We start from the raw sequence: 27691 nt of genomic DNA, 5'->3' as shown, positions 1-27691 counted from the left end.
TCCAAAATCATCTTTCTGCTGAGAGTTGAGCTCACCCTCAGTCCCTCACGGTTCCACACTGCCTGCAGAGTGAGTTTCCCACGTCTTCACCAGAGACTTTTGCCAGAGGCCTCTGAGACGCAAGTTAACAATGCAGACCTGGACGGTATCTCCAGGTGCAGTAGAGTGGTAATCTGGGAACCTCCTTACTCAGAATACTGCTACCTTCACACTGTCATAAGAATGCAGCTAGTTGAGAGCTGGCTTCTAGGCATGCTTCCCTGTGAGAGCTGAGGACAGGGCAGAACCCTCCCGCATCCTGCCTGACTGTAGACGTACCTGCTAACCTCCTTATGTTACTGGCTGGGATAGGTTGTGGGAAAAGCATGTGTAAGCATTGGGCCTGAACTCCCGTGTATGTGAGTTGAATACAGCGATTTCCAACATCCTTCTTCAATAGGAGTGTAGCTAGGTTCCAACTCCCATGTCCGAGTGGGTAGCAGACATCTGCCTCCCATGCATACACACTTCTGAGAGTTGAGCTTATGGCCTGTAACCCTACATGCTTCCTGCCGCTACCTTTCGCTTCCAAATGGCCTAGGCTCGCTTCTTGACGCAAGTGTTGGGAGAGGTAACTGGAATCTCCCGGCACACAAGACGAGTGCCTCCAAGCTCAATCAAGCGATTTCCTAGTAATTCCTGGGGTAGACTGGTGCTACATACTAAGTTCCATACGTGAGTAGGTAGTTGAACGCCTTGTGCAAAAACATCTTACTTCTGAGAGTTGAGCTCACCCTCAGTCCCTCACAGTTCCACACTGCCTGCAGAGTGAGTTTCCCACGTCTTCACCAGAGACTTTTGCCAGAGGCCTCTGAGACGCAAGTTAACAATGCAGACCTGGACGGTATCTCCAGGTGCAGTAGAGTGGTAATCTGGGAACCTCCTTACTCAGAATACTGCTACCTTCACACTGTCATAAGAATGCAGCTAGTTGAGAGCTGGCTTCTAGGCATGCTTCCCTGTGAGAGCTGAGGACAGGGCAGAACCCTCCCGCATCCTGCCTGACTGTAGACGTACCTGCTAACCTCCTTATGTTACTGGCTGGGATAGGTTGTGGGAAAAGCATGTGTAAGCATTGGGCCTGAACTCCCGTGTATGTGAGTTGAATACAGCGATTTCCAACATCCTTCTTCAATAGGAGTGTAGCTAGGTTCCAACTCCCATGTCCGAGTGGGTAGCAGACATCTGCCTCCCATGCATACACACTTCTGAGAGTTGAGCTTATGGCCTGTAACCCTACATGCTTCCTGCCGCTACCTTTCGCTTCCAAATGGCCTAGACTCGCTGCTTGACGCAAGTGTTGGGAGAGGTAACTGGAATCTCCCGGCACACAAGACGAGTGCCTCCAAGCTCAATCAAGCGATTTCCTAGTAATTCCTGGGGTAGACTGGTGCTACATACTAAGTTCCATACGTGAGTATGTAGTTGAACGCCTTGTGCAAAAACATCTTACTTCTGAGAGTTGAGCTCACCCTCAGTCCCTCACAGTTCCACACTGCCTGCAGAGTGAGTTTCGCATGTCTTCACCAGAGACGTTTGCCAGAGGCTTCTGAGACGCAAGTTAACAATGCAGACCTGGAGGGTATCTCCAGGTGCAGTAGAGTGGTAATCCGGGAACCTCCTGTCTCAGAATACTGCTACCTTCACCCTGCCATAAGAATGCAGCTAGTTGACAGCTGGCTTCAAGGCATGCTTCCCTGTGAGAGCTAAGGACAGGGCACAACCCTCCCACATCCTGCTTGACTGTAGAAGGAGCTGCTAACGTCCTCATGTTAGTGGCAGGGAAAGGTTGTGAGAAAAGCATGTGGAATCGTTGTGCCTGAACCCACGTGTATCTGAGTTGATTACAGCGATTTCCAAAGTCCTTCTTCATCAGAGTGTAGCTAGGTTCCCACTCGCATGTACGAGTGGGTAGCAGACATCTGCCTCCCATGCATACCCACTTCTGAGAGTTGAGCTTATGGCCTGTAACCCTACCTCCTGCCTGTAGCTACCTTTCGCTTCCAAAAGGCCTAGGCTCGCTGCTTCACCGAAGCGTTGAGAGATGGTAACTGGAATCTCCCGGCACACAAGACTAGTGCCTCCAAGCTCAATCCAGCGATTTCCCAGTAATTCCTGGGGTAGACTGGTGCTACATACTAAGTTCCATATGTGAGAAGGTAGCTGAACGCCTTGTCCAAAATCATCTTACTGCTGAGAGTTGAGCTGACCCTCAGTCCCTCACAGTTCCACACTGCCTGCAGAGTAGGTGTCCCACGTCTTCACCAGAGACTTTTGCCAGAGGCTTCTGAGACGCAAGTTAACAATGCAGACCTGGACGGCATCTCCAGGTGCAGTAGAGTGGTAATCTGGGAACCTCCTTACTCAGAATACTGCTACCTTCACACTGTCATAAGAATGCAGCTAGTTGAGAGCTGGCTTCTAGGCATGCTTCCCTGTGAGAGCTGAGGACAGGGCAGAACCCTCCCGCATCCTGCCTGACTGTAGACGTACCTGCTAACCTCCTTATGTTACTGGCTGGGATAGGTTGTGGGAAAAGCATGTGTAAGCATTGGGCCTGAACTCCCGTGTATGTGAGTTGAATACAGCGATTTCCAACATCCTTCTTCAATAGGAGTGTAGCTAGGTTCCCACTCGCATGTACGAGTGGGTAGCAGACATCTGCCTCCCATGCATACCCACTTCTGAGAGTTGAGCTTATGGCCTGTAACCCTACCTCCTGCCTGCAGCTACGTTTCGCTTCCAAAAGGCCTAGGCTCGCTGCTTGACGCAAGTGTTGGGAGAGGTAACTGGAATCTCCCGGCACACAAGACTAGTGCCTCCAAGCTCAATCCAGCGATTTCCCAGTAATTCCTGGGGTAGACTGGTGCTACATACTAAGTTCCATATGTGAGAAGGTAGCTGAACGCCTTGTCCAAAATCATCTTACTGCTGAGAGTTGAGCTCACCCTCAGTCCCTCACAGTTCCACACTGCCTGCAGAGTGAGTTTCCCACGTCTTCACCAGAGACTTTTGCCAGAGGCCTCTGAGACGCAAGTTAACAATGCAGACCTGGAGGGTATCTCCAGGTGCAGTAGAGTGGTAATCTGGGAACCTCCTTACTCAGAATACTGCTACCTTCACACTGTCATAAGAATGCAGCTAGTTGAGAGCTGGCTTCTAGGCATGCTTCCCTGTGAGAGCTGAGGACAGGGCAGAACCCTCCCGCATCCTGCCTGACTGTAGACATACCTGCTAACCTCCTTATGTTACTGGCTGGGATAGGTTGTGGGAAAAGCATGTGTAAGCATTGGGCCTGAACTCCCGTGTATGTGAGTTGAATACAGCGATTTCCAACATCCTTCTTCAATAGGAGTGTAGCTAGGTTCCAACTCCCATGTCCGAGTGGGTAGCAGACATCTGCCTCCCATGCATACACACTTCTGAGAGTTGAGCTCATGGCCTTTAACCCTACATGCTGCCTGCCGCTACCTTTCGCTTCCAAATGGCCTAGGCTCGCTGCTTGACGCAAGTGTTGGGAGAGGTAACTGGAATCTCCCGGCACACAAGACGAGTGCCTCCAAGCTCAATCAAGCGATTTCCTAGTAATTCCTGGGGTAGACTGGTGCTACATACTAAGTTCCATACGTGAGTATGTAGTTGAACGTCTTGTCCAAAAACATCTTACTTCTGAGAGTTGAGCTCACCCTCAGTCCCTCACAGTTCCACACTGCCTGCAGAGTGAGTTTCGCACGTCTTCACCAGAGACGTTTGCCAGAGGCTTCTGAGACGCAAGTTAACAATGCAGACCTGGAGGGTATCTCCAGGTGCAGTAGAGTGGTAATCTGGGAACCTCCTGTCTCAGAATACTGCTACCTTCACCCTGCCATAAGAATGCAGCTAGTTGACAGCTGGCTTCAAGGCATGCTTCCCTGTGAGAGCTAAGGACAGGGCACAACCCTCCCGCATCCTGCTTGACTGTAGAAGGAGCTGCTAACGTCCTCATGTTAGTGGCAGGGAAAGGTTGTGAGAAAAGCATGTGGAATCGTTGTGCCTGAACCCACGTGTATCTGAGTTGAATACAGCGATTTCCAAAGTCCTTCTTCATCAGGGTGTAGCTCGGTTCCCACTCGCATGTCCGAGTGGGTAGCAGACATCTGCCTCCCATGTATACACACTTTTGTGAGTTGAGCTTATGGCCTGTAAGCCTACCTCCTGCCTGCAGCTACCTTTCGCTTCCAAATGGCCTAGGCTCGCTGCTTGACGCTAGTGTTGGGAGAGGTAACTGGAATCTCCCGGCACACAAGACGAGTGCCTCCAAGCTCAATCAAGCGATTTCCTAGTAATTCCTGGGGTAGACTGGTGCTACATACTAAGTTCCATACGTGAGTAGGTAGTTGAACGCCTTGTGCAAAAACATCTTACTTCTGAGAGTTGAGCTCACCCTCAGTCCCTCACAGTTCCACACTGCCTGCAGAGTGAGTTTCGCACGTCTTCACCAGAGACGTTTGCCAGAGGCTTCTGAGACGCAAGTTAACAATGCAGACCTGGGGGGTATCTCTAGGTGCAGTAGAGTGGTAATCTGGGAACCTCCTGTCTCAGAATACTGCTACCTTCACCCTGCCATAAGAATGCAGCTAGGTGACAGCTGGCTTCAAGGCATGCTTCCCTGTGAGAGCTAAGGACAGGGCACAACCCTCCCGCATCCTGCTTGACTGTAGAAGGAGCTGCTAACGTCCTCATGTTAGTGGCAGGGAAAGGTTGTGAGAAAAGCATGTGGAATCGTTGTGCCTGAACCCACGTGTATCTGAGTTGAATACAGCGATTTCCAAAGTCCTTCTTCATCAGAGTGTAGCTAGGTTCCCACTCGCATGTACGAGTGGGTAGCAGACATCTGCCTCCCATGCATACCCACTTCTGAGAGTTGAGCTTATGGCCTGTAACCCTACCTCCTGCCTGCAGCTACCTTTCGCTTCCAAAAGGCCTAGGCTCGCTGCTTCACCGAAGTGTTGGGAGAGGTAACTGGAATCTCCCGGCACACAAGACTAGTGCCTCCAAGCTCAATCCAGCGATTTCCCAGTAATTCCTGGGGTAGACTGGTGCTACATACTAAGTTCCATATGTGAGAAGGTAGCTGAACGCCTTGTCCAAAATCATCTTACTGCTGAGAGTTGAGCTCACCCTCAGTCCCTCACAGTTCCACACTGCCTGCAGAGTGAGTTTCGCACGTCTTCACCAGAGACTTTTGCCAGAGGCCTCTGAGACGCAAGTTAACAATGCAGACCTGGACGGTATCTCCAGGTGCAGTAGAGTGGTAATCTGGGAACCTCCTTACTCAGAATACTGCTACCTTCACACTGTCATAAGAATGCAGCTAGTTGAGAGCTGGCTTCTAGGCATGCTTCCCTGTGAGAGCTGAGGACAGGGCAGAACCCTCCCGCATCCTGCCTGACTGTAGACGTACCTGCTAACCTCCTTATGTTACTGGCTGGGATAGGTTGTGGGAAAAGCATGTGTAAGCATTGGGCCTGAACTCCCGTGTATGTGAGTTGAATACAGCGATTTCCAACATCCTTCTTCAATAGTAGTGTAGCTAGGTTCCAACTCCTATGTCCGAGTGGGTAGCAGACATCTGCCTCCCATGCATACACACTTCTGAGAGTTGAGCTCATGGCCTTTAAGCCTACATGCTGCCTGCCGCTACCTTTCGCTTCCAAATGGCCTAGGCTCGCTGCTTGACGCAAGTGTTGGGAGAGGTAACTGGAATCTCCCGGCACACAAGACGAGTGCCTCCAAGCTCAATCAAGCGATTTCCTAGTAATTCCTGGGGTAGACTGGTGCTACATACTAAGTTCCATACGTGAGTATGTAGTTGAACGTCTTGTCCAAAAACATCTTACTTCTGAGAGTTGAGCTCACCCTCAGTCCCTCACAGTTCCACACTGCCTGCAGAGTGAGTTTCGCACGTCTTCACCAGAGACGTTTGCCAGAGGCTTCTGAGACGCAAGTTAACAATGCAGACCTGGAGGGTATCTCCAGGTGCAGTAGAGTGGTAATCTGGGAACCTCCTGTCTCAGAATACTGCTACCTTCACCCTGCCATAAGAATGCAGCTAGTTGACAGCTGGCTTCAAGGCATGCTTCCCTGTGAGAGCTAAGGACAGGGCACAACCCTCCCGCATCCTGCTTGACTGTAGAAGGAGCTGCTAACGTCCTCATGTTAGTGGCAGGGAAAGGTTGTGAGAAAAGCATGTGGAATCGTTGTGCCTGAACCCACGTGTATCTGAGTTGAATACAGCGATTTCCAAAGTCCTTCTTCATCAGGGTGTAGCTCGGTTCCCACTCGCATGTCCGAGTGGGTAGCAGACATCTGCCTCCCATGTATACACACTTCTGTGAGTTGAGCTTATGGCCTGTAAGCCTACCTCCTGCCTGCAGCTACCTTTCGCTTCCAAAAGGCCTAGGCTCGCTGCTTCACCGAAGTGTTGGGAGAGGTAACTGGAATCTCCCGGCACACAAGACTAGTGCCACCAAGCTCAATCCAGCGATTTCCCAGTAATTCCTGGGGTAGACTGGTGCTACATACTAAGTTCCATATGTGAGAAGGTAGCTGAACGCCTTGTCCAAAATCATCTTACTGCTGAGAGTTGAGCTCACCCTCAGTCCCTCACAGTTCCACACTGCCTGCAGAGTGAGTTTCCCACGTCTTCACCAGAGACTTTTGCCAGAGGCCTCTGAGACGCAAGTTAACAATGCAGACCTGGAGGGTATCTCCAGGTGCAGTAGAGTGGTAATCTGGGAACCTCCTTACTCAGAATACTGCTACCTTCACACTTTCATAAGAATGCAGCTAGTTGAGAGCTGGCTTCTAGGCATGCTTCCCTGTGAGAGCTGAGGACAGGGCAGAACCCTCCCGCATCCTGCCTGACTGTAGACGTACCTGCTAACCTCCTTATGTTACTGGCTGGGATAGGTTGTGGGAAAAGCATGTGTAAGCATTGGGCCTGAACTCCCGTGTATGTGAGTTGAATACAGCGATTTCCAACATCCTTCTTCAATAGGAGTGTAGCTAGGTTCCAACTCCCATGTCCGAGTGGGTAGCAGACATCTGCCTCCCATGCATACACACTTCTGAGAGTTGAGCTTATGGCCTGTAACCCTACATGCTTCCTGCCGCTACCTTTCGCTTCCAAATGGCCTAGGCTCGCTGCTTGACGCAAGTGTTGGGAGAGGTAACTGGAATCTCCCGGCACACAAGACGAGTGCCTCCAAGCTCAATCAAGCGATTTCCTAGTAATTCCTGGGGTAGACTGGTGCTACATACTAAGTTCCATACGTGAGTAGGTAGTTGAACGCCTTGTGCAAAAACATCTTACTTCTGAGAGTTGAGCTCACCCTCAGTCCCTCACAGTTCCACACTGCCTGCAGAGTGAGTTTCGCACGTCTTCACCAGAGACGTTTGCCAGAGGCTTCTGAGACGCAAGTTAACAATGCAGACCTGGAGGGTATCTCCAGGTGCAGTAGAGTGGTAATCTGGGAACCTCCTGTCTCAGAATACTGCTACCTTCACCCTGCCATAAGAATGCAGCTAGTTGACAGCTGGCTTCAAGGCATGCTTCCCTGTGAGAGCTAAGGACAGGGCACAACCCTCCCGCATCCTGCTTGACTGTAGAAGGAGCTGCTAACGTCCTCATGTTAGTGGCAGGGAAAGGTTGTGAGAAAAGCATGTGGAATCGTTGTGCCTGAACCCACGTGTATCTGAGTTGAATACAGCGATTTCCAAAGTCCTTCTTCATCAGGGTGTAGCTCGGTTCCCACTCGCATGTCCGAGTGGGTAGCAGACATCTGCCTCCCATGTATACACACTTCTGTGAGTTGAGCTTATGGCCTGTAAGCCTACCTCCTGCCTGCAGCTACCTTTCGCTTCCAAAAGGCCTAGGCTCGCTGCTTCACCGAAGTGTTGGGAGAGGTAACGGGAATCTCCCGGCACACAAGACTAGTGCCACCAAGCTCAATCCAGCGATTTCCCAGTAATTCCTGGGGTAGACTGGTGCTACATACTAAGTTCCATATGTGAGAAGGTAGCTGAACGCCTTGTCCAAAATCATCTTACTGCTGAGAGTTGAGCTCACCCTCAGTCCCTCACAGTTCCACACTGCCTGCAGAGTGAGTTTCCCACGTCTTCACCAGAGACTTTTGCCAGAGGCCTCTGAGACGCAAGTTAACAATGCAGACCTGGACGGTATCTCCAGGTGCAGTAGAGTGGTAATCTGGGAACCTCCTTACTCAGAATACTGCTACCTTCACACTGTCATAAGAATGCAGCTAGTTGAGAGCTGGCTTCTAGGCATGCTTCCCTGTGAGAGCTGAGGACAGGGCAGAACCCTCCCGCATCCTGCCTGACTGTAGACGTACCTGCTAACCTCCTTATGTTACTGGCTGGGAAAGGTTGTGGGAAAAGCATGTGTAAGCATTGGGCCTGAACTCCCGTGTATGTGAGTTGAATACAGCGATTTCCAACATCCTTCTTCAATAGGAGTGTAGCTAGGTTCCCACTCGCATGTACGAGTGGGTAGCAGACATCTGCCTCCCATGCATACCCACTTCTGAGAGTTGAGCTTATGGCCTGTAACCCTACCTCCTGCCTGCAGCTACGTTTCGCTTCCAAAAGGCCTAGGCTCGCTGCTTGACGCAAGTGTTGGGAGAGGTAACTGGAATCTCCCGGCACACAAGACTAGTGCCTCCAAGCTCAATCCAGCGATTTCCCAGTAATTCCTGGGGTAGACTGGTGCTACATACTAAGTTCCATATGTGAGAAGGTAGCTGAACGCCTTGTCCAAAATCATCTTACTGCTGAGAGTTGAGCTCACCCTCAGTCCCTCACAGTTCCACACTGCCTGCAGAGTGAGTTTCCCACGTCTTCACCAGAGACTTTTGCCAGAGGCCTCTGAGACGCAAGTTAACAATGCAGACCTGGAGGGTATCTCCAGGTGCAGTAGAGTGGTAATCTGGGAACCTCCTTACTCAGAATACTGCTACCTTCACACTTTCATAAGAATGCAGCTAGTTGAGAGCTGGCTTCTAGGCATGCTTCCCTGTGAGAGCTGAGGACAGGGCAGAACCCTCCCGCATCCTGCCTGACTGTAGACGTACCTGCTAACCTCCTTATGTTACTGGCTGGGATAGGTTGTGGGAAAAGCATGTGTAAGCATTGGGCCTGAACTCCCGTGTATGTGAGTTGAATACAGCGATTTCCAACATCCTTCTTCAATAGGAGTGTAGCTAGGTTCCAACTCCCATGTCCGAGTGGGTAGCAGACATCTGCCTCCCATGCATACACACTTCTGAGAGATGAGCTTATGGCCTGTAACCCTACATGCTTCCTGCCGCTACCTTTCGCTTCCAAAAGGCCTAGGCTCGCTGCTTCACCGAAGTGTTGGGAGAGGTAACTGGAATCTCCCGGCACACAAGACTAGTGCCTCCAAGCTCAATCCAGCGATTTCCTAGTAATTCCTGGGGTAGACTGGTGCTACATACTAAGTTCCATACGTGAGTAGGTAGTTGAACGCCTTGTCCAAAAACATCTTACTTCTGAGAGTTGAGCTCACCCTCAGTCCCTCACAGTTCCACACTGCCTGCAGAGTGAGTTTCGCACGTCTTCACCAGAGACGTTTGCCAGAGGCTTCTGAGACGCAAGTTAACAATGCAGACCTGGAGGGTATCTCCAGGTGCAGTAGAGTGGTAATCTGGGAACCTCCTGACTCAGAATACTGCTACCTTCACCCTGCCATAAGAATGCAGCTAGTTGACAGCTGGCTTCAAGGCATGCTTCCCTGTGAGAGCTAAGGACAGGGCACAACCCTCCCGCATCCTGCTTGACTGTAGAAGGAGCTGCTAACGTCCTCATGTTAGTGGCAGGGAAAGGTTGTGAGAAAAGCATGTGGAATCGTTGTGCCTGAACCCACGTGTATCTGAGTTGAATACAGCGATTTCCAAAGTCCTTCTTCATCAGAGTGTAGCTAGGTTCCCACTCGCATGTACGAGTGGGTAGCAGACATCTGCCTCCCATGCATACCCACTTCTGAGAGTTGAGCTTATGGCCTGTAAGCCTACCTCCTGCCTGCAGCTACCTTTCGCTTCCAAAAGGCCTAGGCTCGCTGCTTCACCGAAGTGTTGGGAGAGGTAACTGGAATCTCCCGGCACACAAGACTAGTGCCTCCAAGCTCAATCCAGCGATTTCCCAGTAATTCCTGGGGTAGACTGGTGCTACATACTAAGTTCCATATGTGAGAAGGTAGCTGAACGCCTTGTCCAAAATCATCTTACTGCTGAGAGTTGAGCTCACCCTCAGTCCCTCACAGTTCCACACTGCCTGCAGAGTGAGTTTCCCACGTCTTCACCAGAGACTTTTGCCAGAGGCCTCTGAGACGCAAGTTAACAATGCAGACCTGGACGGTATCTCCAGGTGCAGTAGAGTGGTAATCTGGGAACCTCCTTACTCAGAATACTGCTACCTTCACACTGTCATAAGAATGCAGCTAGTTGAGAGCTGGCTTCTAGGCATGCTTCCCTGTGAGAGCTGAGGACAGGGCAGAACCCTCCCGCATCCTGCCTGACTGTAGACGTACCTGCTAACCTCCTTATGTTACTGGCTGGGATAGGTTGTGGGAAAAGCATGTGTAAGCATTGGGCCTGAACTCCCGTGTATGTGAGTTGAATACAGCGATTTCCAACATCCTTCTTCAATAGGAGTGTAGCTAGGTTCCAACTCCCATGTCCGAGTGGGTAGCAGACATCTGCCTCCCATGCATACACACTTCTGAGAGTTGAGCTTATGGCCTGTAACCCTACATGCTTCCTGCCGCTACCTTTCGCTTCCAAAAGGCCTAGGCTCGCTGCTTCACCGAAGTGTTGGGAGAGGTAACTGGAATCTCCCGGCACACAAGACTAGTGCCTCCAAGCTCAATCAAGCGATTTCCTAGTAATTCCTGGGGTAGACTGGTGCTACATACTAAGTTCCATACGTGAGTATGTAGTTGAACGTCTTGTCCAAAAACATCTTACTTCTGAGAGTTGAGCTCACCCTCAGTCCCTCACAGTTCCACACTGCCTGCAGAGTGAGTTTCGCACGTCTTCACCAGAGACGTTTGCCAGAGGCTTCTGAGACGCAAGTTAACAATGCAGACCTGGAGGGTATCTCCAGGTGCAGTAGAGTGGTAATCTGGGAACCTCCTGTCTCAGAATACTGCTACCTTCACCCTGCCATAAGAATGCAGCTAGTTGACAGCTGGCTTCAAGGCATGCTTCCCTGTGAGAGCTAAGGACAGGGCACAACCCTCCCGCATCCTGCTTGACTGTAGAAGGAGCTGCTAACGTCCTCATGTTAGTGGCAGGGAAAGGTTGTGAGAAAAGCATGTGGAATCGTTGTGCCTGAACCCACGTGTATCTGAGTTGAATACAGCGATTTCCAAAGTCCTTCTTCATCAGGGTGTAGCTCGGTTCCCACTCGCATGTCCGAGTGGGTAGCAGACATCTGCCTCCCATGTATACACACTTCTGTGAGTTGAGCTTATGGCCTGTAAGCCTACCTCCTGCCTGCAGCTACCTTTCGCTTCCAAAAGGCCTAGGCTCGCTGCTTCACCGAAGTGTTGGGAGAGGTAACTGGAATCTCCCGGCACACAAGACTAGTGCCACCAAGCTCAATCCAGCGATTTCCCAGTAATTCCTGGGGTAGACTGGTGCTACATACTAAGTTCCATATGTGAGAAGGTAGCTGAACGCCTTGTCCAAAATCATCTTACTGCTGAGAGTTGAGCTCACCCTCAGTCCCTCACAGTTCCACACTGCCTGCAGAGTGAGTTTCCCACGTCTTCACAAGAGACTTTTGCCAGAGGCCTCTGAGACGCAAGTTAACAATGCAGACCTGGACGGTATCTCCAGGTGCAGTAGAGTGGTAATCTGGGAACCTCCTTACTCAGAATACTGCTACCTTCACACTGTCATAAGAATGCAGCTAGTTGAGAGCTGGCTTCTAGGCATGCTTCCCTGTGAGAGCTGAGGACAGGGCAGAACCCTCCCGCATCCTGCCTGACTGTAGACGTACCTGCTAACCTCCTTATGTTACTGGCTGGGATAGGTTGTGGGAAAAGCATGTGTAAGCATTGGGCCTGAACTCCCGTGTATGTGAGTTGAATACAGCGATTTCCAACATCCTTCTTCAATAGGAGTGTAGCTAGGTTCCAACTCCCATGTCCGAGTGGGTAGCAGACATCTGCCTCCCATGCATACACACTTCTGAGAGTTGAGCTTATGGCCTGTAACCCTACATGCTTCCTGCCGCTACCTTTCGCTTCCAAATGGCCTAGGCTCGCTGCTTGACGCAAGTGTTGGGAGAGGTAACTGGAATCTCCCGGCACACAAGACGAGTGCCTCCAAGCTCAATCAAGCGATTTCCTAGTAATTCCTGGGGTAGACTGGTGCTACATACTAAGTTCCATACGTGAGTATGTAGTTGAACGTCTTGTCCAAAAACATCTTACTTCTGAGAGTTGAGCTCACCCTCAGTCCCTCACAGTTCCACACTGCCTGCAGAGTGAGTTTCGCACGTCTTCACCAGAGACGTTTGCCAGAGGCTTCTGAGACGCAAGTTAACAATGCAGACCTGGAGGGTATCTCCAGGTGCAGTAGAGTGGTAATCTGGGAACCTCCTGTCTCAGAATACTGCTACCTTCACCCTGCCTAAGAATGCAGCTAGTTGACAGCTGGCTTCAAGGCATGATTCCCTGTGAGAGCTAAGGACAGGGCACAACCCTCCTGCATCCTGCTTGACTGTAGAAGGAGCTGCTAACGTCCTCATGTTAGTGGCAGGGAAAGGTTGTGAGAAAAGCATGTGGAATCGTTGTGCCTGAACCCACGTGTATCTGAGTTGAATACAGCGATTTCCAAAGTCCTTCTTCATCAGAGTGTAGCTAGGTTCCCACTCGCATGTACGAGTGGGTAGCAGACATCTGCCTCCCATGCATACCCACTTCTGAGAGTTGAGCTTATGGCCTTTAACCCTACCTCCTGCCTGCAGCTACCTTTCGCTTCCAAAAGGCCTAGGCTCGCTGCTTCACCGAAGTGTTGGGAGAGGTAACTGGAATCTCCCGGCACACAAGACTAGTGCCTCCAAGCTCAATCCAGCGATTTCCCAGTAATTCCTGGGGTAGACTGGTGCTACATACTAAGTTCCATATGTGAGAAGGTAGCTGAACGCCTTGTCCAAAATCATCTTTCTGCTGAGAGTTGAGCTCACCCTCAGTCCCTCACGGTTCCACACTGCCTGCAGAGTGAGTTTCCCACGTCTTCACCAGAGACTTTTGCCAGAGGCCTCTGAGACGCAAGTTAACAATGCAGACCTGGACGGTATCTCCAGGTGCAGTAGAGTGGTAATCTGGGAACCTCCTTACTCAGAATACTGCTACCTTCACACTGTCATAAGAATGCAGCTAGTTGAGAGCTGGCTTCTAGGCATGCTTCCCTGTGAGAGCTGAGGACAGGGCAGAACCCTCCCGCATCCTGCCTGACTGTAGACGTACCTGCTAACCTCCTTATGTTACTGGCTGGGATAGGTTGTGGGAAAAGCATGTGTAAGCATTGGGCCTGAACTCCCGTGTATGTGAGTTGAATACAGCGATTTCCAACATCCTTCTTCAATAGGAGTGTAGCTAGGTTCCAACTCCCATGTCCGAGAGGGTAGCAGACATCTGCCTCCCATGCATACACACTTCTGAGAGTTGAGCTTATGGCCTGTAACCCTACATGCTTCCTGCCGCTACCTTTCGCTTCCAAATGGCCTAGGCTCGCTTCTTGACGCAAGTGTTGGGAGAGGTAACTGGAATCTCCCGGCACACAAGACGAGTGCCTCCAAGCTCAATCAAGCGATTTCCTAGTAATTCCTGGGGTAGACTGGTGCTACATACTAAGTTCCATACGTGAGTAGGTAGTTGAACGCCTTGTGCAAAAACATCTTACTTCTGAGAGTTGAGCTCACCCTCAGTCCCTCACAGTTCCACACTGCCTGCAGAGTGAGTTTCCCACGTCTTCACCAGAGACTTTTGCCAGAGGCCTCTGAGACGCAAGTTAACAATGCAGACCTGGACGGTATCTCCAGGTGCAGTAGAGTGGTAATCTGGGAACCTCCTTACTCAGAATACTGCTACCTTCACACTGTCATAAGAATGCAGCTAGTTGAGAGCTGGCTTCTAGGCATGCTTCCCTGTGAGAGCTGAGGACAGGGCAGAACCCTCCCGCATCCTGCCTGACTGTAGACGTACCTGCTAACCTCCTTATGTTACTGGCTGGGATAGGTTGTGGGAAAAGCATGTGTAAGCATTGGGCCTGAACTCCCGTGTATGTGAGTTGAATACAGCGATTTCCAACATCCTTCTTCAATAGGAGTGTAGCTAGGTTCCAACTCCCATGTCCGAGTGGGTAGCAGACATCTGCCTCCCATGCATACACACTTCTGAGAGATGAGCTTATGGCCTGTAACCCTACATGCTTCCTGCCGCTACCTTTCGCTTCCAAAAGGCCTAGGCTCGCTGCTTCACCGAAGTGTTGGGAGAGGTAACTGGAATCTCCCGGCACACAAGACTAGTGCCTCCAAGCTCAATCCAGCGATTTCCTAGTAATTCCTGGGGTAGACTGGTGCTACATACTAAGTTCCATACGTGAGTAGGTAGTTGAACGCCTTGTCCAAAAACATCTTACTTCTGAGAGTTGAGCTCACCCTCAGTCCCTCACAGTTCCACACTGCCTGCAGAGTGAGTTTCGCACGTCTTCACCAGAGACGTTTGCCAGAGGCTTCTGAGACGCAAGTTAACAATGCAGACCTGGAGGGTATCTCCAGGTGCAGTAGAGTGGTAATCCGGGAACCTCCTGACTCAGAATACTGCTACCTTCACCCTGCCATAAGAATGCAGCTAGTTGACAGCTGGCTTCAAGGCATGCTTCCCTGTGAGAGCTAAGGACAGGGCACAACCCTCCCGCATCCTGCTTGACTGTAGAAGGAGCTGCTAACGTCCTCATGTTAGTGGCAGGGAAAGGTTGTGAGAAAAGCATGTGGAATCGTTGTGCCTGAACCCACGTGTATCTGAGTTGAATACAGCGATTTCCAAAGTCCTTCTTCATCAGAGTGTAGCTAGGTTCCCACTCGCATGTACGAGTGGGTAGCAGACATCTGCCTCCCATGCATACCCACTTCTGAGAGTTGAGCTTATGGCCTGTAAGCCTACCTCCTGCCTGCAGCTACCTTTCGCTTCCAAAAGGCCTAGGCTCGCTGCTTCACCGAAGTGTTGGGAGAGGTAACTGGAATCTCCCGGCACACAAGACTAGTGCCTCCAAGCTCAATCCAGCGATTTCCCAGTAATTCCTGGGGTAGACTGGTGCTACATACTAAGTTCCATATGTGAGAAGGTAGCTGAACGCCTTGTCCAAAATCATCTTACTGCTGAGAGTTGAGCTCACCCTCAGTCCCTCACAGTTCCACACTGCCTGCAGAGTGAGTTTCCCACGTCTTCACCAGAGACTTTTGCCAGAGGCCTCTGAGACGCAAGTTAACAATGCAGACCTGGACGGTATCTCCAGGTGCAGTAGAGTGGTAATCTGGGAACCTCCTTACTCAGAATACTGCTACCTTCACACTGTCATAAGAATGCAGCTAGTTGAGAGCTGGCTTCTAGGCATGCTTCCCTGTGAGAGCTGAGGACAGGGCAGAACCCTCCCGCATCCTGCCTGACTGTAGACGTACCTGCTAACCTCCTTATGTTACTGGCTGGGATAGGTTGTGGGAAAAGCATGTGTAAGCATTGGGCCTGAACTCCCGTGTATGTGAGTTGAATACAGCGATTTCCAACATCCTTCTTCAATAGGAGTGTAGCTAGGTTCCAACTCCCATGTCCGAGTGGGTAGCAGACATCTGCCTCCCATGCATACACACTTCTGAGAGTTGAGCTTATGGCCTGTAACCCTACATGCTTCCTGCCGCTACCTTTCGCTTCCAAAAGGCCTAGGCTCGCTGCTTCACCGAAGTGTTGGGAGAGGTAACTGGAATCTCCCGGCACACAAGACTAGTGCCTCCAAGCTCAATCAAGCGATTTCCTAGTAATTCCTGGGGTAGACTGGTGCTACATACTAAGTTCCATACGTGAGTATGTAGTTGAACGTCTTGTCCAAAAACATCTTACTTCTGAGAGTTGAGCTCACCCTCAGTCCCTCACAGTTCCACACTGCCTGCAGAGTGAGTTTCGCACGTCTTCACCAGAGACGTTTGCCAGAGGCTTCTGAGACGCAAGTTAACAATGCAGACCTGGAGGGTATCTCCAGGTGCAGTAGAGTGGTAATCTGGGAACCTCCTGTCTCAGAATACTGCTACCTTCACCCTGCCATAAGAATGCAGCTAGTTGACAGCTGGCTTCAAGGCATGATTCCCTGTGAGAGCTAAGGACAGGGCACAACCCTCCTGCATCCTGCTTGACTGTAGAAGGAGCTGCTAACGTCCTCATGTTAGTGGCAGGGAAAGGTTGTGAGAAAAGCATGTGGAATCGTTGTGCCTGAACCCACGTGTATCTGAGTTGAATACAGCGATTTCCAAAGTCCTTCTTCATCAGAGTGTAGCTAGGTTCCCACTCGCATGTACGAGTGGGTAGCAGACATCTGCCTCCCATGCATACCCACTTCTGAGAGTTGAGCTTATGGCCTTTAACCCTACCTCCTGCCTGCAGCTACCTTTCGCTTCCAAAAGGCCTAGGCTCGCTGCTTCACCGAAGTGTTGGGAGAGGTAACTGGAATCTCCCGGCACACAAGACTAGTGCCTCCAAGCTCAATCCAGCGATTTCCCAGTAATTCCTGGGGTAGACTGGTGCTACATACTAAGTTCCATATGTGAGAAGGTAGCTGAACGCCTTGTCCAAAATCATCTTTCTGCTGAGAGTTGAGCTCACCCTCAGTCCCTCACGGTTCCACACTGCCTGCAGAGTGAGTTTCCCACGTCTTCACCAGAGACTTTTGCCAGAGGCCTCTGAGACGCAAGTTAACAATGCAGACCTGGACGGTATCTCCAGGTGCAGTAGAGTGGTAATCTGGGAACCTCCTTACTCAGAATACTGCTACCTTCACACTGTCATAAGAATGCAGCTAGTTGAGAGCTGGCTTCTAGGCATGCTTCCCTGTGAGAGCTGAGGACAGGGCAGAACCCTCCCGCATCCTGCCTGACTGTAGACGTACCTGCTAACCTCCTTATGTTACTGGCTGGGATAGGTTGTGGGAAAAGCATGTGTAAGCATTGGGCCTGAACTCCCGTGTATGTGAGTTGAATACAGCGATTTCCAACATCCTTCTTCAATAGGAGTGTAGCTAGGTTCCAACTCCCATGTCCGAGAGGGTAGCAGACATCTGCCTCCCATGCATACACACTTCTGAGAGTTGAGCTTATGGCCTGTAACCCTACATGCTTCCTGCCGCTACCTTTCGCTTCCAAATGGCCTAGGCTCGCTTCTTGACGCAAGTGTTGGGAGAGGTAACTGGAATCTCCCGGCACACAAGACGAGTGCCTCCAAGCTCAATCAAGCGATTTCCTAGTAATTCCTGGGGTAGACTGGTGCTACATACTAAGTTCCATACGTGAGTAGGTAGTTGAACGCCTTGTGCAAAAACATCTTACTTCTGAGAGTTGAGCTCACCCTCAGTCCCTCACAGTTCCACACTGCCTGCAGAGTGAGTTTCCCACGTCTTCACCAGAGACTTTTGCCAGAGGCCTCTGAGACGCAAGTTAACAATGCAGACCTGGACGGTATCTCCAGGTGCAGTAGAGTGGTAATCTGGGAACCTCCTTACTCAGAATACTGCTACCTTCACACTGTCATAAGAATGCAGCTAGTTGAGAGCTGGCTTCTAGGCATGCTTCCCTGTGAGAGCTGAGGACAGGGCAGAACCCTCCCGCATCCTGCCTGACTGTAGACGTACCTGCTAACCTCCTTATGTTACTGGCTGGGATAGGTTGTGGGAAAAGCATGTGTAAGCATTGGGCCTGAACTCCCGTGTATGTGAGTTGAATACAGCGATTTCCAACATCCTTCTTCAATAGGAGTGTAGCTAGGTTCCAACTCCCATGTCCGAGTGGGTAGCAGACATCTGCCTCCCATGCATACACACTTCTGAGAGTTGAGCTTATGGCCTGTAACCCTACATGCTTCCTGCCGCTACCTTTCGCTTCCAAATGGCCTAGACTCGCTGCTTGACGCAAGTGTTGGGAGAGGTAAATGGAATCTCCCGGCACACAAGACGAGTGCCTCCAAGCTCAATCAAGCGATTTCCTAGTAATTCCTGGGGTAGACTGGTGCTACATACTAAGTTCCATATGTGAGAAGGTAGCTGAACGCCTTGTCCAAAATCATCTTTCTGCTGAGAGTTGAGCTCACCCTCAGTCCCTCACGGTTCCACACTGCCTGCAGAGTGAGTTTCCCACGTCTTCACCAGAGACTTTTGCCAGAGGCCTCTGAGACGCAAGTTAACAATGCAGACCTGGACGGTATCTCCAGGTGCAGTAGAGTGGTAATCTGGGAACCTCCTTACTCAGAATACTGCTACCTTCACACTGTCATAAGAATGCAGCTAGTTGAGAGCTGGCTTCTAGGCATGCTTCCCTGTGAGAGCTGAGGACAGGGCAGAACCCTCCCGCATCCTGCCTGACTGTAGACGTACCTGCTAACCTCCTTATGTTACTGGCTGGGATAGGTTGTGGGAAAAGCATGTGTAAGCATTGGGCCTGAACTCCCGTGTATGTGAGTTGAATACAGCGATTTCCAACATCCTTCTTCAATAGGAGTGTAGCTAGGTTCCAACTCCCATGTCCGAGTGGGTAGCAGACATCTGCCTCCCATGCATACACACTTCTGAGAGTTGAGCTTATGGCCTGTAACCCTACATGCTTCCTGCCGCTACCTTTCGCTTCCAAATGGCCTAGGCTCGCTTCTTGACGCAAGTGTTGGGAGAGGTAACTGGAATCTCCCGGCACACAAGACGAGTGCCTCCAAGCTCAATCAAGCGATTTCCTAGTAATTCCTGGGGTAGACTGGTGCTACATACTAAGTTCCATACGTGAGTAGGTAGTTGAACGCCTTGTGCAAAAACATCTTACTTCTGAGAGTTGAGCTCACCCTCAGTCCCTCACAGTTCCACACTGCCTGCAGAGTGAGTTTCCCACGTCTTCACCAGAGACTTTTGCCAGAGGCCTCTGAGACGCAAGTTAACAATGCAGACCTGGACGGTATCTCCAGGTGCAGTAGAGTGGTAATCTGGGAACCTCCTTACTCAGAATACTGCTACCTTCACACTGTCATAAGAATGCAGCTAGTTGAGAGCTGGCTTCTAGGCATGCTTCCCTGTGAGAGCTGAGGACAGGGCAGAACCCTCCCGCATCCTGCCTGACTGTAGACGTACCTGCTAACCTCCTTATGTTACTGGCTGGGATAGGTTGTGGGAAAAGCATGTGTAAGCATTGGGCCTGAACTCCCGTGTATGTGAGTTGAATACAGCGATTTCCAACATCCTTCTTCAATAGGAGTGTAGCTAGGTTCCAACTCCCATGTCCGAGTGGGTAGCAGACATCTGCCTCCCATGCATACACACTTCTGAGAGTTGAGCTTATGGCCTGTAACCCTACATGCTTCCTGCCGCTACCTTTCGCTTCCAAATGGCCTAGACTCGCTGCTTGACGCAAGTGTTGGGAGAGGTAACTGGAATCTCCCGGCACACAAGACGAGTGCCTCCAAGCTCAATCAAGCGATTTCCTAGTAATTCCTGGGGTAGACTGGTGCTACATACTAAGTTCCATACGTGAGTATGTAGTTGAACGCCTTGTGCAAAAACATCTTACTTCTGAGAGTTGAGCTCACCCTCAGTCCCTCACAGTTCCACACTGCCTGCAGAGTGAGTTTCGCATGTCTTCACCAGAGACGTTTGCCAGAGGCTTCTGAGACGCAAGTTAACAATGCAGACCTGGAGGGTATCTCCAGGTGCAGTAGAGTGGTAATCCGGGAACCTCCTGTCTCAGAATACTGCTACCTTCACCCTGCCATAAGAATGCAGCTAGTTGACAGCTGGCTTCAAGGCATGCTTCCCTGTGAGAGCTAAGGACAGGGCACAACCCTCCCACATCCTGCTTGACTGTAGAAGGAGCTGCTAACGTCCTCATGTTAGTGGCAGGGAAAGGTTGTGAGAAAAGCATGTGGAATCGTTGTGCCTGAACCCACGTGTATCTGAGTTGAATACAGCGATTTCCAAAGTCCTTCTTCATCAGAGTGTAGCTAGGTTCCCACTCGCATGTACGAGTGGGTAGCAGACATCTGCCTCCCATGCATACCCACTTCTGAGAGTTGAGCTTATGGCCTGTAACCCTACCTCCTGCCTGTAGCTACCTTTCGCTTCCAAAAGGCCTAGGCTCGCTGCTTCACCGAAGTGTTGAGAGATGGTAACTGGAATCTCCCGGCACACAAGACTAGTGCCTCCAAGCTCAATCCAGCGATTTCCCAGTAATTCCTGGGGTAGACTGGTGCTACATACTAAGTTCCATATGTGAGAAGGTAGCTGAACGCCTTGTCCAAAATCATCTTACTGCTGAGAGTTGAGCTCACCCTCAGTCCCTCACAGTTCCACACTGCCTGCAGAGTAGGTGTCCCACGTCTTCACCAGAGACTTTTGCCAGAGGCTTCTGAGACGCAAGTTAACAATGCAGACCTGGACGGCATCTCCAGGTGCAGTAGAGTGGTAATGTGGGAACCTCCTTACTCAGAATACTGCTACCTTCACACTGTCATAAGAATGCAGCTAGTTGAGAGCTGGCTTCTAGGCATGCTTCCCTGTGAGAGCTGAGGACAGGGCAGAACCCTCCCGCATCCTGCCTGACTGTAGACGTACCTGCTAACCTCCTTATGTTACTGGCTGGGATAGGTTGTGGGAAAAGCATGTGTAAGCATTGGGCCTGAACTCCCGTGTATGTGAGTTGAATACAGCGATTTCCAACATCCTTCTTCAATAGGAGTGTAGCTAGGTTCCCACTCGCATGTACGAGTGGGTAGCAGACATCTGCCTCCCATGCATACCCACTTCTGAGAGTTGAGCTTATGGCCTGTAACCCTACCTCCTGCCTGCAGCTACGTTTCGCTTCCAAAAGGCCTAGGCTCGCTGCTTGACGCAAGTGTTGGGAGAGGTAACTGGAATCTCCCGGCACACAAGACTAGTGCCTCCAAGCTCAATCCAGCGATTTCCCAGTAATTCCTGGGGTAGACTGGTGCTACATACTAAGTTCCATATGTGAGAAGGTAGCTGAACGCCTTGTCCAAAATCATCTTACTGCTGAGAGTTGAGCTCACCCTCAGTCCCTCACAGTTCCACACTGCCTGCAGAGTGAGTTTCCCACGTCTTCACCAGAGACTTTTGCCAGAGGCCTCTGAGACGCAAGTTAACAATGCAGACCTGGACGGTATCTCCAGGTGCAGTAGAGTGGTAATCTGGGAACCTCCTTACTCAGAATACTGCTACCTTCACACTGTCATAAGAATGCAGCTAGTTGAGAGCTGGCTTCTAGGCATGCTTCCCTGTGAGAGCTGAGGACAGGGCAGAACCCTCCCGCATCCTGCCTGACTGTAGACGTACCTGCTAACCTCCTTATGTTACTGGCTGGGATAGGTTGTGGGAAAAGCATGTGTAAGCATTGGGCCTGAACTCCCGTGTATGTGAGTTGAATACAGCGATTTCCAACATCCTTCTTCAATAGGAGTGTAGCTAGTTTCCAACTCCCATGTCCGAGTGGGTAGCAGACATCTGCCTCCCATGCATACACACTTCTGAGAGTTGAGCTTATGGCCTGTAACCCTACATGCTTCCTGCCGCTACCTTTCGCTTCCAAATGGCCTAGGCTCGCTGCTTGACGCAAGTGTTGGGAGAGGTAACTGGAATCTCCCGGCACACAAGACGAGTGCCTCCAAGCTCAATCAAGCGATTTCCTAGTAATTCCTGGGGTAGACTGGTGCTACATACTAAGTTCCATACGTGAGTAGGTAGTTGAACGCCTTGTGCAAAAACATCTTACTTCTGAGAGTTGAGCTCACCCTCAGTCCCTCACAGTTCCACACTGCCTGCAGAGTGAGTTTCGCACGTCTTCACCAGAGACGTTTGCCAGAGGCTTCTGAGACGCAAGTTAACAATGCAGACCAGGGGGTATCTCTAGGTGCAGTAGAGTGGTAATCTGGGAACCTCCTGTCTCAGAATACTGCTACCTTCACCCTGCCATAAGAATGCAATTAGTTGACAGCTGGCTTCAAGGCATGCTTCCCTGTGAGAGCTAAGGACAGGGCACAACCCTCCCGCATCCTGCTTGACTGTAGAAGGAGCTGCTAACGTCCTCATGTTAGTGGCAGGGAAAGGTTGTGAGAAAAGCATGTGGAATCGTTGTGCCTGAACCCACGTGTATCTGAGTTGAATACAGCGATTTTCAAAGTCCTTCTTCAACAGAGTGTAGCTAGGTTCCCACTCGCATGACCGAGTGGGTAGCAGACATCTGCCTCCCATGCATACCCACTTCTGAGAGTTGAGCTTATGGCCTTTAACCCTACCTCCTGCGTGCAGCTACCTTTCGCTTCCAAAAGGCCTAGGCTCGCTGCTTCACCGAAGTGTTGGGAGAGGTAACTGGAATCTCCCGGCACACAAGACTAGTGCCTCCAAGCTCAATCCAGCGATTTCCCAGTAATTCCTGGGGTAGACTGGTGCTACATACTAAGTTCCATATGTGAGAAGGTAGCTGAACGCCTTGTCCAAAATCATCTTTCTGCTGAGAGTTGAGCTCACCCTCAGTCCCTCACGGTTCCACACTGCCTGCAGAGTGAGTTTCCCACGTCTTCACCAGAGACTTTTGCCAGAGGCCTCTGAGACGCAAGTTAACAATGCAGACCTGGACGGTATCTCCAGGTGCAGTAGAGTGGTAATCCGGGAACCTCCTTACTCAGAATACTGCTACCTTCACACTGTCATAAGAATGCAGCTAGTTGAGAGCTGGCTTCTAGGCATGCTTCCCTGTGAGAGCTGAGGACAGGGCAGAACCCTCCCGCATCATGCCTGACTGTAGACGTACCTGCTAACCTCCTTATGTTACTGGCTGGGATAGGTTGTGGGAAAAGCATGTGTAAGCATTGGGCCTGAACTCCCGTGTATGTGAGTTGAATACAGCGATTTCCAACATCCTTCTTCAATAGGAGTGTAGCTAGGTTCCAACTCCCATGTCCGAGTGGGTAGCAGACATCTGCCTCCCATGCATACACACTTCTGAGAGTTGAGCTTATGGCCTGTAACCCTACATGCTTCCTGCCGCTACCTTTCGCTTCCAAATGGCCTAGGCTCGCTGCTTGACGCAAGTGTTGGGAGAGGTAACTGGAATCTCCCGGCACACAAGACGAGTGCCTCCAAGCTCAATCAAGCGATTTCCTAGTAATTCCTGGGGTAGACTGGTGCTACATACTAAGTTCCATACGTGAGTAGGTAGTTGAACGCCTTGTGCAAAAACATCTTACTTCTGAGAGTTGAGCTCACCCTCAGTCCCTCACAGTTCCACACTGCCTGCAGAGTGAGTTTCGCATGTCTTCACCAGAGACGTTTGCCAGAGGCTTCTGAGACGCAAGTTAACAATGCAGACCTGGAGGGTATCTCCAGGTGCAGTAGAGTGGTAATCCGGGAACCTCCTGTCTCAGAATACTGCTACCTTCACCCTGCCATAAGAATGCAGCTAGTTGACAGCTGGCTTCAAGGCATGCTTCCCTGTGAGAGCTAAGGACAGGGCACAACCCTCCCACATCCTGCTTGACTGTAGAAGGAGCTGCTAACGTCCTCATGTTAGTGGCAGGGAAAGGTTGTGAGAAAAGCATGTGGAATCGTTGTGCCTGAACCCACGTGTATCTGAGTTGAATACAGCGATTTCCAAAGTCCTTCTTCATCAGAGTGTAGCTAGGTTCCCACTCGCATGTACGAGTGGGTAGCAGACATCTGCCTCCCATGCATACCCACTTCTGAGAGTTGAGCTTATGGCCTGTAACCCTACCTCCTGCCTGTAGCTACCTTTCGCTTCCAAAAGGCCTAGGCTCGCTGCTTCACCGAAGTGTTGAGAGATGGTAACTGGAATCTCCCGGCACACAAGACTAGTGCCTCCAAGCTCAATCCAGCGATTTCCCAGTAATTCCTGGGGTAGACTGGTGCTACATACTAAGTTCCATATGTGAGAAGGTAGCTGAACGCCTTGTCCAAAATCATCTTACTGCTGAGAGTTGAGCTCACCCTCAGTCCCTCACAGTTCCACACTGCCTGCAGAGTAGGTGTCCCACGTCTTCACCAGAGACTTTTGCCAGAGGCTTCTGAGACGCAAGTTAACAATGCAGACCTGGACGGCATCTCCAGGTGCAGTAGAGTGGTAATGTGGGAACCTCCTTACTCAGAATACTGCTACCTTCACACTGTCATAAGAATGCAGCTAGTTGAGAGCTGGCTTCTAGGCATGCTTCCCTGTGAGAGCTGAGGACAGGGCAGAACCCTCCCGCATCCTGCCTGACTGTAGACGTACCTGCTAACCTCCTTATGTTACTGGCTGGGATAGGTTGTGGGAAAAGCATGTGTAAGCATTGGGCCTGAACTCCCGTGTATGTGAGTTGAATACAGCGATTTCCAACATCCTTCTTCAATAGGAGTGTAGCTAGGTTCCCACTCGCATGTACGAGTGGGTAGCAGACATCTGCCTCCCATGCATACCCACTTCTGAGAGTTGAGCTTATGGCCTGTAACCCTACCTCCTGCCTGCAGCTACGTTTCGCTTCCAAAAGGCCTAGGCTCGCTGCTTGACGCAAGTGTTGGGAGAGGTAACTGGAATCTCCCGGCACACAAGACTAGTGCCTCCAAGCTCAATCCAGCGATTTCCCAGTAATTCCTGGGGTAGACTGGTGCTACATACTAAGTTCCATATGTGAGAAGGTAGCTGAACGCCTTGTCCAAAATCATCTTACTGCTGAGAGTTGAGCTCACCCTCAGTCCCTCACAGTTCCACACTGCCTGCAGAGTGAGTTTCCCACGTCTTCACCAGAGACTTTTGCCAGAGGCCTCTGAGACGCAAGTTAACAATGCAGACCTGGACGGTATCTCCAGGTGCAGTAGAGTGGTAATCTGGGAACCTCCTTACTCAGAATACTGCTACCTTCACACTGTCATAAGAATGCAGCTAGTTGAGAGCTGGCTTCTAGGCATGCTTCCCTGTGAGAGCTGAGGACAGGGCAGAACCCTCCCGCATCCTGCCTGACTGTAGACGTACCTGCTAACCTCCTTATGTTACTGGCTGGGATAGGTTGTGGGAAAAGCATGTGTAAGCATTGGGCCTGAACTCCCGTGTATGTGAGTTGAATACAGCGATTTCCAACATCCTTCTTCAATAGGAGTGTAGCTAGTTTCCAACTCCCATGTCCGAGTGGGTAGCAGACATCTGCCTCCCATGCATACACACTTCTGAGAGTTGAGCTTATGGCCTGTAACCCTACATGCTTCCTGCCGCTACCTTTCGCTTCCAAATGGCCTAGGCTCGCTGCTTGACGCAAGTGTTGGGAGAGGTAACTGGAATCTCCCGGCACACAAGACGAGTGCCTCCAAGCTCAATCAAGCGATTTCCTAGTAATTCCTGGGGTAGACTGGTGCTACATACTAAGTTCCATACGTGAGTAGGTAGTTGAACGCCTTGTGCAAAAACATCTTACTTCTGAGAGTTGAGCTCACCCTCAGTCCCTCACAGTTCCACACTGCCTGCAGAGTGAGTTTCGCACGTCTTCACCAGAGACGTTTGCCAGAGGCTTCTGAGACGCAAGTTAACAATGCAGACCAGGGGGTATCTCTAGGTGCAGTAGAGTGGTAATCTGGGAACCTCCTGTCTCAGAATACTGCTACCTTCACCCTGCCATAAGAATGCAATTAGTTGACAGCTGGCTTCAAGGCATGCTTCCCTGTGAGAGCTAAGGACAGGGCACAACCCTCCCGCATCCTGCTTGACTGTAGAAGGAGCTGCTAACGTCCTCATGTTAGTGGCAGGGAAAGGTTGTGAGAAAAGCATGTGGAATCGTTGTGCCTGAACCCACGTGTATCTGAGTTGAATACAGCGATTTCCAAAGTCCTTCTTCAACAGAGTGTAGCTAGGTTCCCACTCGCATGACCGAGTGGGTAGCAGACATCTGCCTCCCATGCATACCCACTTCTGAGAGTTGAGCTTATGGCCTTTAACCCTACCTCCTGCGTGCAGCTACCTTTCGCTTCCAAAAGGCCTAGGCTCGCTGCTTCACCGAAGTGTTGGGAGAGGTAACTGGAATCTCCCGGCACACAAGACTAGTGCCTCCAAGCTCAATCCAGCGATTTCCCAGTAATTCCTGGGGTAGACTGGTGCTACATACTAAGTTCCATATGTGAGAAGGTAGCTGAACGCCTTGTCCAAAATCATCTTTCTGCTGAGAGTTGAGCTCACCCTCAGTCCCTCACGGTTCCACACTGCCTGCAGAGTGAGTTTCCCACGTCTTCACCAGAGACTTTTGCCAGAGGCCTCTGAGACGCAAGTTAACAATGCAGACCTGGACGGTATCTCCAGGTGCAGTAGAGTGGTAATCCGGGAACCTCCTTACTCAGAATACTGCTACCTTCACACTGTCATAAGAATGCAGCTAGTTGAGAGCTGGCTTCTAGGCATGCTTCCCTGTGAGAGCTGAGGACAGGGCAGAACCCTCCCGCATCATGCCTGACTGTAGACGTACCTGCTAACCTCCTTATGTTACTGGCTGGGATAGGTTGTGGGAAAAGCATGTGTAAGCATTGGGCCTGAACTCCCGTGTATGTGAGTTGAATACAGCGATTTCCAACATCCTTCTTCAATAGGAGTGTAGCTAGGTTCCAACTCCCATGTCCGAGTGGGTAGCAGACATCTGCCTCCCATGCATACACACTTCTGAGAGTTGAGCTTATGGCCTGTAACCCTACATGCTTCCTGCCGCTACCTTTCGCTTCCAAATGGCCTAGGCTCGCTGCTTGACGCAAGTGTTGGGAGAGGTAACTGGAATCTCCCGGCACACAAGACGAGTGCCTCCAAGCTCAATCAAGCGATTTCCTAGTAATTCCTGGGGTAGACTGGTGCTACATACTAAGTTCCATACGTGAGTAGGTAGTTGAACGCCTTGTGCAAAAACATCTTACTTCTGAGAGTTGAGCTCACCCTCAGTCCCTCACAGTTCCACACTGCCTGCAGAGTGAGTTTCGCACGTCTTCACCAGAGACGTTTGCCAGAGGCTTCTGAGACGCAAGTTAACAATGCAGACCTGGAGGGTATCTCCAGGTGCAGTAGAGTGGTAATCTGGGAACCTCCTGACTCAGAATACTGCTACCTTCACCCTGCCATAAGAATGCAGCTAGTTGACAGCTGGCTTCAAGGCATGCTTCCCTGTGAGAGCTAAGGACAGGGCAGAACCCTCCCGCATCCTGCTTGACTGTAGAAGGAGCTGCTAACGTCCTCATGTTAGTGGCAGGGAAAGGTTGTGAGAAAAGCATGTGGAATCGTTGTGCCTGAACCCACGTGTATC

Source organism: Canis aureus, chromosome 12 (genome assembly GCF_053574225.1).
Source record: "Canis aureus isolate CA01 chromosome 12, VMU_Caureus_v.1.0, whole genome shotgun sequence".
NCBI lineage: Eukaryota > Metazoa > Chordata > Mammalia > Carnivora > Canidae > Canis > Canis aureus.
This window is presented reverse-complemented; position numbering follows the sequence as displayed.